Source organism: Epinephelus lanceolatus, chromosome 4 (assembly GCF_041903045.1).
Source record: "Epinephelus lanceolatus isolate andai-2023 chromosome 4, ASM4190304v1, whole genome shotgun sequence".
Classification (NCBI taxonomy): Eukaryota; Metazoa; Chordata; class Actinopteri; order Perciformes; family Serranidae; genus Epinephelus; species Epinephelus lanceolatus.
The window spans coordinates 38,407,592-38,424,223 of record NC_135737.1 but is presented as its reverse complement, the minus strand read 5'-3'; positions in this window follow the sequence as shown (position 1 = coordinate 38,424,223).

Genomic DNA, 16,632 nt, shown 5'->3' with positions numbered 1-16,632 from the left:
TGTTAATTTTATTCATGTTCATGTTCAGTGCTTCATGTTTTATGTCATGCCTTAGTTTAGTTTCATGTTTAGTCCTTTGTTGTCATGATGTTTAGTTAAAGTCACTCATGTTTAGTGTCGTCGTGCACTTCCTGTTTTATTTTGTACTCACCTTTTCCCTCTTGTTTCAGACCCTGACTTCCTCCCTTTGTGTGAATTTCCCACCATTGTGATTGTCTACCCCGCCCCTGATTGGTTTCACCTGTTTTCCCCTACCTCATGTATAAACAGTCCTTGTCTCCCTTTGTCTTGTTGCCAGTTCGTCTTGTTCAGTCTGTGTGATAGTCTCGTCAAACGTCCCAGCCAGGTTTTCATGTTATCAGGTTTTATTTAAGTTTGTGATATTTTTGGATCCTCCAAGTGAGCATTTGTCTTTGTTGTACTTTGATCCTCTTTGTGAGTGGTTTTGTTTTGATTGAATTTTTGCCAAGTAAAATACTTTTGTCATACCTACCACTGCTTGAGTCGTGCATTTGAGTCCACCAGTTTCATGTCCGAGGTCATTACACTTTGTTGCAGAGAGTTAGATGACAAGATATGTTAACATTTAATTTTCCTTATTTTCCAAAAATGTTGACTTGTCTCTTTAGACATAAAAAATATATATATATATATCATCATGTATATGTAAGCATGTAAACACCCAAAGTAACAGCAGTATAAAGTCAGGTAATGCCAATTTAAAAAGGTAAGCAGAAAAAAAAACAACTGAGGTGCCAACATCCTTCTCATCCCGACTTCAAATATCACCACTTTGGACCTACACATCAAAATATCATTCAAGTACCATCCTGCACCAGTTCTGGATGTTCAGGGGCACTGTGACAATGTACGCTCGTTACATGCACTATGTCTTTTCACAATACACTCCAGATTTCAGAGGAAATGTACAGTTTCTGCTTGTTGAATGCATACAATCTTTTTCAAAATAAACTTCATAGGTTATTATTGAAACTCAGAGGTCACACGTGACCTCACCGATTCTGTAAGGGTTCACACCCACACAGAGTTTAAAGCCTGTAACTCCACACCAGTTCATTAGAACTGAAGAAGCCTCTTGGATGAGAGGTGAAACATCTTCTAGAAACTCCAACAGTTGCCTATGATGTAGCACTTAAGATAACCATGACCTGGATGACTGAGAATCTTCACCGACATGCTCCTTAGGTTTAGGCAACAAAAGCAAGAGGTTAGCGTAAGAAAAAAAACATCATGGTTTTGCTTAAGATAGGTATGATTGTTCTTAACAATATGTGACATATATCACTAGCATATTGTGCTATACATCTTAGCACACTATGTTCTTATTAGAATAACTCTATTAACTTTTGATTTTACATGAGAAAGGAGCATTGGGCTCCTGGGTGAAAGTCCCACCCCTCCAACCACCCTATACAGACTGTATGGGTCTTTATACTACAGTTGTTGCCAGCTGCATCAGAAACAGCTGCCACAAAGGGTGCCTCTGTGCGTCACTGTTTGACACCAAGGGTCACTGACAAAGCCATGGTATTTGATGAATAGGGAGTGAGAACGGGCTGGAGATGCACAGCAGAATGTACTGTCTGGAAAAGGAACAGGCCTTCTTTTCAGTCAGACACATCCACTGTATGTACAGAATGATATCTGCACATACAAGCTCATAAATGCATAGGCACGTATTGTATACTCACAAATTGTATAAAGGCACTTTGAGGCCTTGAACAGAGGTGGACTAAAGGGGTTCCTGGGGTGTTTAACCGGCTGTCCTTCCAAAGGCCTGCATGGGAAATTGCTTCCATGGGGGGAAAATGACAGTGGAAAGGCATACACTGCTGGGGAGAAATGCAGCAGAGCCCAAAGGAGAAATGAGAGTCAACGGACACATCCCCTGGGCTGATATTTTCTGGTTCAGCAGCAAAACTGCACTTCACCAGTAATTTCACTAAAAGAGCTGATAGCAAAAGTAGTTCTCATCTTTGTTATAGTGTTGGTTTAGTCATCTTTAGAGACGTAATTTTTCACTTTTTGGCTACAATGAAAAACCACTTGGATTTCAAGGCAGATTATGACTACACGGTGTGGACTGCAAAGGGCGCACAGGCAGTCACTCAAACTAATGCCTCAGTGCATTGGTTTGGTATCTTCCACTTATTCCATTAAATACATTTGTTCTCTCTTTGTATGCTAACCAGCACATTTTCAGCGCACAAAGACAATCAGTCGGTAACAGCTGCAGGGAACAAATGTCCATAAACAATTCATAGAGTGGGGCTTAAAGGTAAAGGGTAAAGTAAACAAGAGTGAAGTGCAAAAACAACAGTTGTATTCTCTGTTCAAAAATACATAGAACAAGAAAGGAGAGTTTCATAGGGAGAGACTCTCCTCCTAAAGCAAAATCTATGACCTCTCTGCAGACTGTGACTGAAACATGTGACCGCATGCTGAAATCACTTGATCAACAAATCTTACCCTCCCTTTGTCTCCTCTGCCAATCCAGCAATGCCCCTCAAGCCCTGCAAAAATAAGTATCCTGCAGTGTTCTCTACACAGCATGTCTTTATCCAGTACTTTAGTATCTCCTGAGTGCAGCAGGCCAGTACAGTGTGAGATTACAGAACACGTATGGTACATTTGACTTTATTGCACTATTTCCCCAAATACAATGGAATGCTTTACTTAGTAGTGTGGTAGAGTATACAGTATATGGTGGTAAAAAGAAACCACCAACCATAAAAGGGATGGCAAAGTGAAACACTGGAAAAACAAAAGCCAGTTTCGAACATTGTATTCCAATCAGAAAAGACTAATTAAAATAAGGGCTTAAATAGTTATTGAATTAATTTCTTTGGTGCACAACAGGTAAGTTGAAAAGGTATTGCATGTGAGGAGTCCCATCGCCACGTCTTCATTTTAGGTGGCAGGAGTCTGGCCAACAGATCTGAACATAGCATAACAGAACATATAAGATATGTTTATAAGAAAAAAGTCCATGAAAAATTAAATTATTTGTATCATCTGTCCATGATGATGATAAATTGCTACACAGTGCTACAGCTATGTGAAACATACATGTAAAAATTTTGCATTCCCTTTCTCTTTTAAACTTTGGATGCCCAGTCTCACTCTAAGGTCATCAAATACTGGCTTTGTCACGCCCCCTTCGTGTCTGATACTAATGCACAAGGCTGCCTTTAGCATCACACCTGGCTTTTACCTAACTTCAATGTAAACCCATCCGCAGCAGGAGGTCAGGGTGGATGAATGGGTCAAATAAACACACAGGAGAATTTTGTGTGAAATCAGAAGTTAACGTACTATTACCATTACCATTACTGGACTGTTGCTTCTACCAGGTTCAAGCCTGGAGGGATAATGTGTTTGGTTATGTGTATCTGCCTGACAACAGCTGATCTTGAATACTACTGGACCAATCAGCCTAACATTACGTGTGCACATTTATGATTTTATGCGTAAGGACTTCTCGTGGTTGCAGTGCCGTCATTACCTGCTGACTCCTCACTCCGCTCAAACAGCCACAAGTGGCCACAAGTGATTGACAAATCACGTGTCAAAGCATAAAGCAAAAGACGTCTCCACAAACTGGCTCAGCTAAAAATAAGACGCCTTACGCCAGATTTCCAGTGGATGCGTGTCCGTTGCGGAACAGCAGCGCTGGTTATCCGCTGCGTGCTCCACCGTCCGTCAATACTCACCGGCTGTATTTGCTGTGCCGAGCGGTGCAGCTCTGCCGGAAGACATCTCGGTGCACTGCCATGATTAATATCTCCTCGTCCATGTTGTCAACGGGGTGAAATGACGTCTGAAAACCTCTGACCTGTTGACTTCAGGCCTGCCTCTGCCCATTATGTAGTTTTCAAGGTGTAGTGCAGGGAAATATGATCTGCCGTGAACACTGTGTATTTTATTTTGAAAATTAACCGGATGTTTTATTTTGTTTCTGTGCACAACTTCCTGCCCAGCACGATCTGCTCTGTGCTAAATTGCTGCGTTGTGCTCCAGTGTCCGGCAAAAAAAGAAGTCCTGCGTATCTGTTGCAGAGAGCTCCAGAGTGCCAGAGCTGAGACAGAGCCTAAACGCAGCACAGCCGCAGCCGGTGGAAACACACACATTGACTAGAATTGAATCCTATCGGCTCCGCTGCCGTGCCGGACCGGAGACGCAACCGACATGCATCTGGTGGAAATAGGCCGTTACCTTGTCTGTTGGAGGTCACATTTTGGCCTTCGTCATAGCTCAAAAACTGCTTACTATAGAAAAGTTTGTTTTTATTTTGAAGTGGAGCATCTGCAGAATTCTATACCTGATATGGTATGAAGTTAAAGGCACGATATGAGAGTTGTCTTCAATCACCATGTTGGCTGTCAGGGAACTGGAAGGCGATTTCTAAATGTTCTGTCATATAACTGGCAAAACTGTCTGTTTACAAATGTAGTGATCAGTTGGCGCAGCATCCAAGAGCAGCAAATATTTATCAGCATTTATCTTAAAAGGTGGAAGAGTCCCTGCAATGTAGCTGGTCACTTGAGAAATGAAGCTGCCAGAATAATCTGGATGCTAAATCTGGCGATAAACTAGCTAAGCAGCTAAAAACAGTGTTGCAAAACAATTGGTGGGAAATGCAGCACAACTCAAAGCACATGTTGCTAAGAAAATAAAAAATACGCCTATATTTATCACAATAATTACCACAGTAATTGGTGGCAATTTTTAGTCTAGATGTGTATCTGAGTCACTTGTGCTACAGACCATGCTGCCATCTTGACAGAAACTGTACTTTTACTTTTGTACTTGAACCATCCTAAAACTGTGAAAACTACAACTTCCAACAGGGAGACACCTCGGGGCAAACCCAGAGCACACTGGAGGGATTATCTGTCACATCTGGCCCTGAAGTGCCTCGAGGTCACCCACGAGGAGTTGGAGGAAATGGCTAGGAAGAGGGATGTCTGAGCCACTTACTTATCCTGCTACCACATTGGCCTGAACACAGATAAGGGTCAAAAGATGGATGGACAGATGAGTGGAATTATTTTGTGCTGTGGCTGTGTACTTTCTTGTACCTAACAACAGGTCCTTCAGGTGACTGTAAAAGCTTTGACACTTTCCACCTTCAAGGCAAGGCCCGTGCTTAGGACTTGATCAGTGGAAAACAAAGAAGCAGAGAAATCAATGCAACAACAACACCTGCTTCATTCCTTGACCAAATCAATGTTAGTCTGAGATGGTTTTTCTTTGCACGATTTATTGAAGCAATTCACCCCCTTACGAGCGAGGAAATGTGGTTTGTCCTTAATCTCTGTGGTGTGCCCTTGAAGGCCCTCTTCATTGCTCCATACCTCTCCGTCTGTATGTCAACCCCACTGAATCCCCAATGCACTCATTTATTGTAGGGTTTTTTCCTTTTTTCCTTTATCAAGAATATGATGAGCTTGCCCCACTGGAGCAACTATTACCTTCACAGTAGTTTTGAGGCATGGAGAGCAACACTCATTCTTTTTTTGATGATTTCATAGCTGGTTTGACAATTTAAAGTGGTGATCACTTCATCAAAAGTCAGTTTTTCTAATCTGCAGAGCAAAGCATACGCTGTACCTCATACTGGGAGCATTATTGTGTTTGTCGCATCCTGTTTGCTGTTCTCTCCTCATTTCTCCTGCGTCTGTCACTGAACTCCCGTGTATTATATTGTAAACACAAAGACTGCCGCAAACATCTGTGAAGTATGAATAAATAAAAAGTTGGGCACAGCTGCATGTTGATTTGTTTTCCTGGACAGCGCAGCATTTCAGTGCTGACTTGGCACCGCTGAGGTTTTGGCTATACGCTCTCACAAACACACAAACACATATAAGTATATTTTGCCTCGGTGACAGAATCACATCGGTCACAATAAAAAGGGCACATTCATACACGCTTGAAGTGTATGCCAACAAATATAATGTGGATATAAAACAGCTGAACCTTATTTTTTGCCTAGAGTACCTATTACTGAGTGTGTTGCAGACAGCTACACTTTTCCCAGCCTAAATAAACATGATCATACATGACACTGTGTGATGGCATATTTCTGCGGAGCCCCTTAAGTCCTGAAAGGTGATTTATTTTTTTATCTTGTGCCCACAAGATAAAAAAATAAATCACCTTTCAGGACTTCAGGGGCTCCGTACTTCTCACAGACATCTGTAGCATTTAGAGGTAGAAGAATTACTCTGATATTTTATTTCAAATACATCAATGTAAAAATACTCTCAGTACAGGAGTATCATCATCACTAGCAAAATGTACTTAAAACATGAAAAGCAAAAGTATTCATTCTGCTGATAAAAGTCCCGTGTGACTGATATGTCTGACATTAATCAACTGTTAATACTGATTCATTAGTGTGTAAGCAGCATTTTACTGTTGTAGCTGGTTGAGGTGCAGCTTGTTTTAACTACTTTATATGTAATGTAGTCCTCCCAACCGAGTCAGAAGATATGTGAGATGCGGGTTATGAGATGATTAATAAGGCAGGAAGAAAGAAAACAAAAGAAACAAAGTTCTGATGGATAAAATTGTCATTTTTTTGTACTTGTCACAGATCTTTGCATTTTTGTGGAATATTGGACACTTTTACCATTTTGGGCCTTAAACACTTATTTAAATGATAGTATGTGAAAAGTCTTTTTAGGGGAAATGAAATAGGACAAGAGGTCCCAACTACACACTGCTTCTTTGTAAAGGGTCCCAAGCCAAAAAGGCTTTAGGCTATAATAGCTGCTAACAGCATAACATACCATACCCCTGATTTCAGATCCAACTGCTTGAGTTGCATTGTGGGTAATTTAGACACTAGGTTTTGACAAGGGAGAAGAATACATGGAACAGAAAAGATGATATCTCTGGTTCTGTTTCATCAAATTTGTTTTTTGTTTTTTTTAAGGAAAAATGCAAAAGTGTCAGTGCTGGGATAGGCTCCAGCACACCTGCAACCCCTTACAGGAAAAGCAGTAACGGAATGTCAATGAATGAACGGACATGAGGCAACACGGTGGTGCAGTGGTTAGCATTGTTTCCGTACAGCAAGAGGGTTCCTGGTTTAAACCAAGCATGGGGGAGCCCCTCTGTGCAGAGTTTGCATATTCTCCCTATGTCAGTGTGTGGGCTTTCTCCAGGTGCTCCAGCTTCCTCCCACAGTCCAAAGACATGCAGGTTAATTGGTGACTTTAAATAAGCTCTAGCTGTGCGCATGAATGGTTGTTTGTCTCTTTGAGTCAGCACTGTGATAGTGTGGCAACCTGTCCGGGGTTTGCCTGGCCTCTCACTCAGTGTCAACTGGGATAGGCTCCACCCCACTCACGACGGAAAATGAATGAAAGAATGGACATGGTTCTCAACATGGAGGTGGCTGAGCCAGCTCCTAGCAGCTAACGGTGCTAATTCCATAAACATCACTTAATCAATTTCAGTCAATCAATTTTATTTATAAAGCCCAATATCACAAATCACAATTTGCCTCACAGGGCTTTACAGCATACGACATCCCTCTGTCCTTAGGACCCTCACAGCGGATAAGGAAAAACTCCTCAAAAAAAACCCTTTAATGGGGGAAAAAAATGGCAGAAACCTCAGGAAGAGCAACTGAGGAGGGATCCCTCTTCCAGGACGGACAGACGTGCAATAGATGTCATACAGAACAGATCAGCATAATAAATTAACAGTAATCCGCATGACACAGTGAGACAGAAAGAGAGAGAGAGACAGAGAGAGAGACAGAGAGAGATACAGGACAGACGGTAATGACAGTAGCTTACAGCAACATTAACGAAAGTAATAATATTATAATTATAGTTCTGGCTACTGTGGTACAATATGTTGAAAGTATATATTAATATCTGATAGTATACATATGTGACAATAATCATATGTGTATAATAACAGTAGAAGTATGACTAATGATGGCAGCAGCAGCAGGAGGCATGTGGCAGGACTACGGCAGCAGCACAACCACACACGTCACACTGTCCAGGCACCGCTGCAATATGAGTTAACCTGAGAGACAGTGGAGCACAAAGGCTCAGGCGAACAAGCTGAGTTAGTGACATCCAGAATGGCCGAGTTAGCTAGATGCAGTAATAGGACACGAGAGAGAGAGAGAGCGAGAGAAGGAGAGAAGGTGCCCAGTGTATTATAGGGGGTCTTCCTGCAGACTAACTATTGTAACAGTACCAACTGAGCTAACAGTGTTTACCAGGGTGGAAACGGAGGGTGGGTGTTACACTTGTGCTGCGACCATCCCGATATCAGTGTTAACCACCATATGAGCACAGTGCGAAGTGGTGAGATGAGCTAGTCAATGAGATACGTGCATGCACTGACATGCATGTGAGGCTGGACCGATTTACCACAACAAACCACGGAGAAGCTTGGATTACAACACAAACATACACACTTGTACCTACCATACTCCTGTTGTTATTCCATTAGGCACTGGATTTTGCGTCACCCCCCACTCTCTCCCTTACCCCACTTCACTCTGTCCTGTTCGTTAAAGGCAAAAGCCCCAAAAAATAATCTTTAAAAAGGACACTTAACAATAAATGGTATGATAACTTTCAGTCCAAAAGCACCCCAACCATAAACTTATCGCGCTGTGATTCTTCACAATAAAAACATCTGCCATTGAGAGTTTAATGTGTCAGTGAACATAATGGTATTGCAACAAGTGGCGTTAGCATGTCTCCAAAACACAAGATGTTGTGTAGAAATCATACTCATAGTGGCAGCATTACAAACAGTTTGTGCATCCAGCGCGCATGTTTGCAGCATTCTGGCACAAAAGACACAGTATCCTGTACAGTACAATTACCAATAAGCAGCTTGTTGTTCAACACTATATTAATAAAAGAAAATGTAAGAGGCTTTGTGTACATCGTGGCCTCTCGGGGGATGGTGCAGCTTAAGTGTTTACCCTAAGTGCCATTGACATCAAACTGCAAGTGTAAATGTGGAATTGATTTGTGCCGCAAAACTAACTCATCTAAAAGCAGAGAGAAACAGGCATTACATTACATTATAGTTAGAGGTCATACTGGAAAACTGGGTTTGTTATCAGAGGGTAACAGATTTAAATTCCTGGACTACCTCAGGAAACAAGACTTTAAAAAGATGAATACAGCTTCCCTTAATGTACTGCTGAGGTGCCCTTGATCTAGACAGGAAACAACCCTCCACTCCAGTGGAGCTGCTGAGTGGCCGACTGTGGAGGACAGTGGTTGCACTGGGCATCCCCCCGACATATTGTTACCTTGACTACATGTAACGCTGTGAATATGAAGCAGGAAATTGCAGGGAAGAGCATGCATGATCACATGACTTAGATAGAGGTCAAAATGGAGGTGAACAAAGAATTAATTTATTTATGACTGCTATGTGTGTTAAGTCATGATTTTCAAATTGTCCTTGTACAGCATACTATATATTGTACAGTCTTTTAAGCGCAAGCTGGCTCTGTCTTGAGTGAGACTACTTTATGTGAAACTTGGCTTGATGTCAATAGTGTATCGTATTTAATGTTCAGTCAGACACATCATTTATTTAAGTGCTGAAACATGAATATCTCCCTCTGAACAATTGATCTTCACGTCAATAAAGTGGATTGAATTACCTCTTTAACCTTGTCATCCTTGCCATCAGAATAAGCCTACAGAAAATAGAAGCTCAGCAACACACTTGTACGCATTTGCAGCTAACAAACATTCACATCTGTACATCTGGAAGCTGTATTCACCCAACCACAATCTTACAGTGCTGTCACTCAGCAGACGCTGGGGGTTAAAAGCCTTGAACCAGTGCTTCACAGTGTATGCTGAGGAAGTGTTCCTCACAATTATATCCCCAGTTAGCCCAGGCATTCAACCCAGCAACCCAAAAGATACAGTAGGCTCTCAATTGGCTACTGCCTGCTTCTGTTCATACTGAAAACCCTACAAACACAGTTCCACCCATTTTGAAAGTAGGTCTAACTTCCAATGTCATTATGCAATATTACTGCACAAATCCCAAACTATTCAGGGACAGTGGGGGATTAGTGTTGAGATTTTGGAGGGGAATAACATATGTCAGATAGAGTCCTTTAATCAGACACTGGCACGCACATACTTCCTCATCTGTCCATACATTTATTAAAATGAGTTGAGCTTTGATCTCTGGATGAAACAAAAACGTGCTGGCCACATTCAATACTTCAGATTTTGTTTGTGTGTGTGCATGAGTTGGCGGAAAGTGAGAGTGCTAAATAGAGTGTCTTTGTTTGTTTGAAGCCGGTGCTTCATTGATTACCTCACTGGTTTCAAGGTAGCTGAGGATTTTCCTCTTCCTGCATTTTCTCACAGTGCTTTCTTCAGGTCTCTGAGTGCACTCCAGTAACCTCATCCATAAATTTGAAACAAACCTGCCTTGCAAGCAAATCGTGGGCTCACGAGGCAAAACTGCAAGCTCGATTCAAATGCACAGGCTGAATGTTGTTTCTATGCTGCTGTTGCTCTTAGCAATAATGAATATGATAAACATTCATGCACAGTAATACACATGGTATGGTATATAGGATATGCTGTCTAGTTTAATCTGACATAAAGTTGTGCAACTAAACTAAAGTGTCTTAAATTGAAGATCTTAATTAGGCAATCACACTTTTATCTCTCAAGCAACAACTAAAAGCTATTTACATCATCCAACAATTAAATGAACAGGAAATCTATCTTATACTGACACCGATTCCCTGAAGCATACTGTATACCGCACTGTATAAATTTATAATGGCAAAACAAGAAAACCTTGGTATATCTTAATAGAAAATACCTTCCACAATAATTATGAAAAATGATTAAAATCAAGCTTAAATTATTTCCATAATACTATCAGCTGTCAGAAACAGTAACATAAGGACACAACTCTTCACATGCTGTAACTTCCATCATTTGTTGGACAGATAGGGAGGATTAATTTCAGCCCATCTGTTTTCTCCACACCTACAAAAATCCTACAGCTCTCCAACAGGAGTCGAGCCCATCACACTTATGTAGGAAAAAAAAAAAATCAAAGCATGGCTTTGCTGACAAACTCAGATGGAAATGTGCTGCCTGTGGACTTCATCTATTAGAGAGGGAGGTTTTTATGCTGTGAACGACACTAAAGAGATATTGCTTTCTCAAAACAGAGTGGTGTGTGTTGGATTTTTCAGATATGGAAAGCAGAGCTGGGGTCACTGAATAGATCATCTATATTTATGCAGCAAATGCGTTGTTGGGTTCAGTTTTGAGTCATTTTGCTTGTTTGCAGCTCCACTTCCAAACTACCGGCCAACATGATCCCATTTTTCTTGGACTCTAACTATTTGCCAATGCATACTGATGAAACAGCATCTGCTATTCAGTGGATAGCAAACAATGTGATCATGTCCCATATACCCCCACCTGACACCGCACCTTCTGAGCCCTTATACATAAATTGGTATTTTCTCAGCAAAATGAACACAGACTGCAGCATTAAAATACACGCACAGTTACAGGTAAAGATGTATTTGTGTAGTGACGCAAAGTGCAGTGTGTTCTGTTCCAATCATATCCACGAACATAAATGCATACAGATGTGTAAAATATTTTTTTTTTTTAGCTTTCTATTTATTCAACTCATTGTCCTGTCATGCACACGAAACAAAACCCATAGAAAATATTGTTGCATAAATTAGATGATCTATCTGGGACCTCAAAATGTTTGCAACACAGTCTGTGCTGAAGCAGTATTGACCTACTACCGCTAACACTAGGTAGCTTTTCCAGGGAGACCCTCCCTTACACAGAGTTGGACTAATGCAAGGAGAGTCTGATCAAACGTTTTGTTTAAAGGTCCATAGTGCAGGATTCAGGGGCATCTACTGGCAGACGTGGTGTATAATATTCATAACTATGTTTTCATTAGATTACAATCACCTGAAAATAGGAATCATTGTTTTTCTGTTACCTTCGAATGAGCCATTTATATCTGCAGAGTGTGTCCTCTTCCACAGAGTCAGCGCAACCATTTGGTACCAGCCTATATTTAAAAAAACAATGGGATCTGTTATAAATGAATAATTGAATAAATAAATATATATTTTTGTTGTTTCTTGTGTCTAGTGCAAAGAAAAAATGTCCAATGCTTTTTTTCTTCGTGTGTATATGGTTGAGTTAATATTTTTGTTTAAATAGTGGTAGTTCATTGCTTCACCAATGCAGCAGTGAAGCCAGCGGCGGTCTGTCAATATGACCATTTAATAAGGTTTTCCAGTCAGAACAAAAAGGACATCCTCATTACTAAGTTAGAGTTGTCTGCTCCACCAAATGCATTCTTTAGGAAGGACATGAGGTTACACACAAACAGTGAATGATTCATAGGGTCTGATTTATCAAAGGGGGTATTAAAGCAGTGCAAGCACCTGCACAGAAACCTGTCAGAGAGAGGGGAGGGGTTAAGTCAGCTGTCAATGTAAGATGTCAGCGGGGTTAGAAATGCCGTGTTTGGTTTGTTGTGATTTCAGCTTACAGTATGGAACATCCAGTCACTTAAAAAATCAAAGACTACCCTTGTCTGCTTCTGGACTGAATGCTGGAGATTGAAAACACTTAAAGGGGTACTTTGTTTTTTTGTTTGGTCTTCTTTGCCGACCAGTGCCCAGATCTCTCTGCTCATCATTCAGTTCAAATCTGTCTAACAATATTCTGCATTTTCATATGTCACACAACAGGCTGTTCTCATGCACTGTTCCTACATTTTCCTGCAAAAAGTAATGCAAAAAATTCGTACATCCCACGTAATGATGAGCCAGTAACTTGTGCATAACCCATTTATTTTGGATGGCTGCAACTGTATGACCGATGCAAAAACAGGAGTAAAGAAGGAAGTGGTCCTGAGTGGTATGGTAAGGAGGCATGCTGGGGGGCGGTGGATGGGTCACAAAACACAAAATTTCCCCCTGGGACTTTCCCCCAGGAGACGGGTGTTCAGAACAGTCAAAAGCCTAACCTCTGTAACTTTATATTATTACGTAACTTTACTGTAAGGATGTAACTTGAGACAAGAGAGAGAGACCTGCCCCTTTCTCTTCCAAAAACTCTGTAAAACTATGCTGTGCTGATAAAATAGAAACCAAAATTCTCTTACAGCATTGCTTATTTCCTGCCTAAAATGTCTTCAGCAACATGTGTTAGTGCACTCTTTGGCTTTAAGACAAGACTTTGGTAATAAGAAGTGGCCACTATGACTTCCTGTATTGTAAAAACAGAGGCAGATTCAAAGCCATCTCTTGTATATTTTGAAACAACTGAGATCAAACTGTAAAACTACGCAGTGCTGATTAAATTCTGTTACTGCATTGCTTAGTTCTCATATAAACTGTTTTCAGAAACATATTAAGCTTACGGTTTAAATGTAATTCAAGACTGATTGCTACCAGCTGGCTGCCATGTTGTTTCCTGTGTCGAAATGGACAAGCTTGCTTTACTTCACCCGCCAGCGGGACAATTTATTTGTCCAGTGCAGCGCAATGCATTCTGGTAGTTGTAGGTTTTCTACCCTTTTGAACAAAAGCAAATGTCACAACACATCCTTGGTTTTCTGGTCTTGTAGCACTTATTTCAAAAGAATCTGCATCATTCTACTGCACATTCACTTTTATGAAAAGACCATCTTTACGGCAGTGAAAGAGGCTATTTCTTTAAAGGGCGTAAAATGTGTAAAATGGGTTGAAAACAGTGACATCAGTGGCCAAATTCTAGATTGCAGGGCTCACTCGCTCACCCCTCCCGTCGAGTAAATGACGGTGGCCTTGTAGGGACAAAAAGCCTTGCGCACAAGTTTTTCAGGAGTAGGTCTATCTAGCGACGAGGTGAATGTTTATTTAGAAATCTAAGCCATGTTACGATATTGTAATGAATCCCTCACGAGCAGGAGACCAGAGGAGCGTTCGGGAAAAAGGCCTGTTTATTTGAGCACTCCAGAAACTCCGGTAACACTCCAGGGGGTAAAAGACTCCGTCCCAAACTCTGACTCTTCTAGTGTAACAGACACACTTCATAACTTTACACACATACTCGTTTACAATACCGAGTTGGACCCTCCTCCCCTCTCTGCTCAATCTCCAGCCCGCACACTGACTGACAGCGTAGCCGGTAAACAGAGCTCAGATGATTATTTAGCCTAGCGATATCTCCGGACTATAGTAGCTGCAATGGACGACTTTGAACGCGATTTTGAAGAGTTTCTTGTAGCGGACACAGACCCAGAGCCATACCTGTTTGAGCCGGAGCACACAGATGAGGAACTCCATGTGTTTGATGCTGAGCGGGTGAGAAGAGAGGCTGAATGCACAGAATGGGATTTGGTGCTACTGCTACCATCGTTGGGGAGATATATCATCAGGAGGAAAAGCACCGCAGAGAGTGCATCACAAGGAGTGAAGTTGCGTCTTCTTTTCCTCTCAGATGACGGTTTGGGTTCATTCTCTCCTGTTGCGTGGTAAGTGTAGTCCATTCTCAAACTTTATAACTAAAAAAACTTTTCACTACTCTCTATCAACAAACTACTAACACTCTCTGCTGTTTCCTCCTCCTTCTTCCTTCCTTCCACTGTCTTCGTTGGTTCATTTATACACGCGAAACGCGTTCTCTGGCTGGCTGGATTGTCCGCTCGGTCTGCCGTACATACATGGCGGCGCAAGATGGTGACCTCTCTAAAGCAAGGCCCTTGATATATATATATATATATATATATATATATATATATATATATATATATATATATATAAGCATAATTATAAGGCTACGAAAACCAAACAAATTTTATTTTATAGCGATCATACACTTGTATAAACATATTAATGGGTAGAATATTCAGATTCAGATTCAGATTGACCATGCCAACCAACCATGCCAAATATTACACACTGGCCCTTTAACACAGAGACAAACGCAAGTATATAACAAATGCAGCTCCTAAAAAACCTATTGAGAGGCTGTTGTAGCTAAATATTAAAGTCTAACCTCGAGATTCCATTACTACCAATAACACAATCTTTATGCTAAATGGCAGCTTTCATCCCTAAATCTGAATGCAGTGCACCATTCAACAAGTGTGACTAAACACCCTCAAACTATGGGTCTCATTCACAAACAGTACTTATGCACAAATCTGTGCTTAAACTGTGTGTACGATCGTTTGACGCAGAAATCCGGGATTCATCACTATTTTCTTACCCGAATTTGTTCTTACTCTGCGAACAAATTTAGAACTGCCTCAGACCATGCGTACGCACAAATGAGGAAGGCCGAACTGACTTACAAAATGCAAACATACCTTTTAAGTACATGCAGAGTCTATAAAACCACATTCATGAAAAAGAGATTTAATTAACATTTTTTAAAATAATTAATTTACTAATATATTGGCCAAATGGATTAAATTACCATGAAATTGACACACGTTCACCCTCATCATTGTGACAATTAAAATATTAACAATAACATGAACAGAAAAACTATCACTCCATCAGTGTGCAGATGATCTGTAATGCCGACTGCCATATCCTTAAGGCTGTGGCCCGCTGGCCAGGAGGCACCCACGACTCATTTATTTTGCAAAACAGTACAGTGGGAATGCGTTTGGAGGCACGGGCTGTGAGAAGTGGATGGCTTGTTGGTGAGCATCTTTTGTTCTAGTCTTTTATTTCAATTGTTTTAAGTTAGTATTTTCAGTAAGTCTCTATTCCGTTAATGTTAAAATGTTATACTGTTTGGGTGACCGGGCATATGGCCTTAAAACATGGCTGATGACACCATACACAAACCCTGAAACCTATAATATAATAGCGCTATAATAACATACATGCCCACCCACGCGCCGTAGAGCGCACTTTTGGCGTGCTTAAGGGCCGTTGGATGTGTTTGGATCAGAGACGGCCGGTGGCAAACTACTTTATACCCCTGAGAAGGTGTGCAAGATCATCCTGGCATGCTGTGTCCTCCACAATCTTACAATGACCCATGGCATTCCTGTAAGACCCGGCGCCATCGCTTCTAACAAACTGTGAAATTTACTTCTCTCCTCGCGTAACCGCTTCCTTCATTCATGAATCAACTCTAGGCAAGCGGTTTCCTTATATGGAGAAATGGGGGCGTGGTAGTATGCTGATTGCAGATCGCGGACACGCGCCTGTCAATTTAGAATGGTTCTGATTTACTAACATACACACGGTGGCGAGAACAAAATTGGCCGGTACGCATGTGTCATGAATCCGACGGTGATTTTGCGCAAGTACTTATTTTTTGCCGAGAGTAAGAACATTTCTGCGCAGATATTAGTGAATGAGGCCCAATGTTCCCATGGCCACTAGAAAACATGTAAAGTGGTGACATGTGACATAGGATAAATGCTACTTTACAGGGAAATCCCGTTTTTCCCCAGGTGAGAGAGGAGAAGTGGCATATTTTCTAAAACACATAACAGTGATCTATTTACAGTAATTAACACTGAGCAATTTGAAGCTACGCTGCACCTAATATTACCCCAGTCACTGGC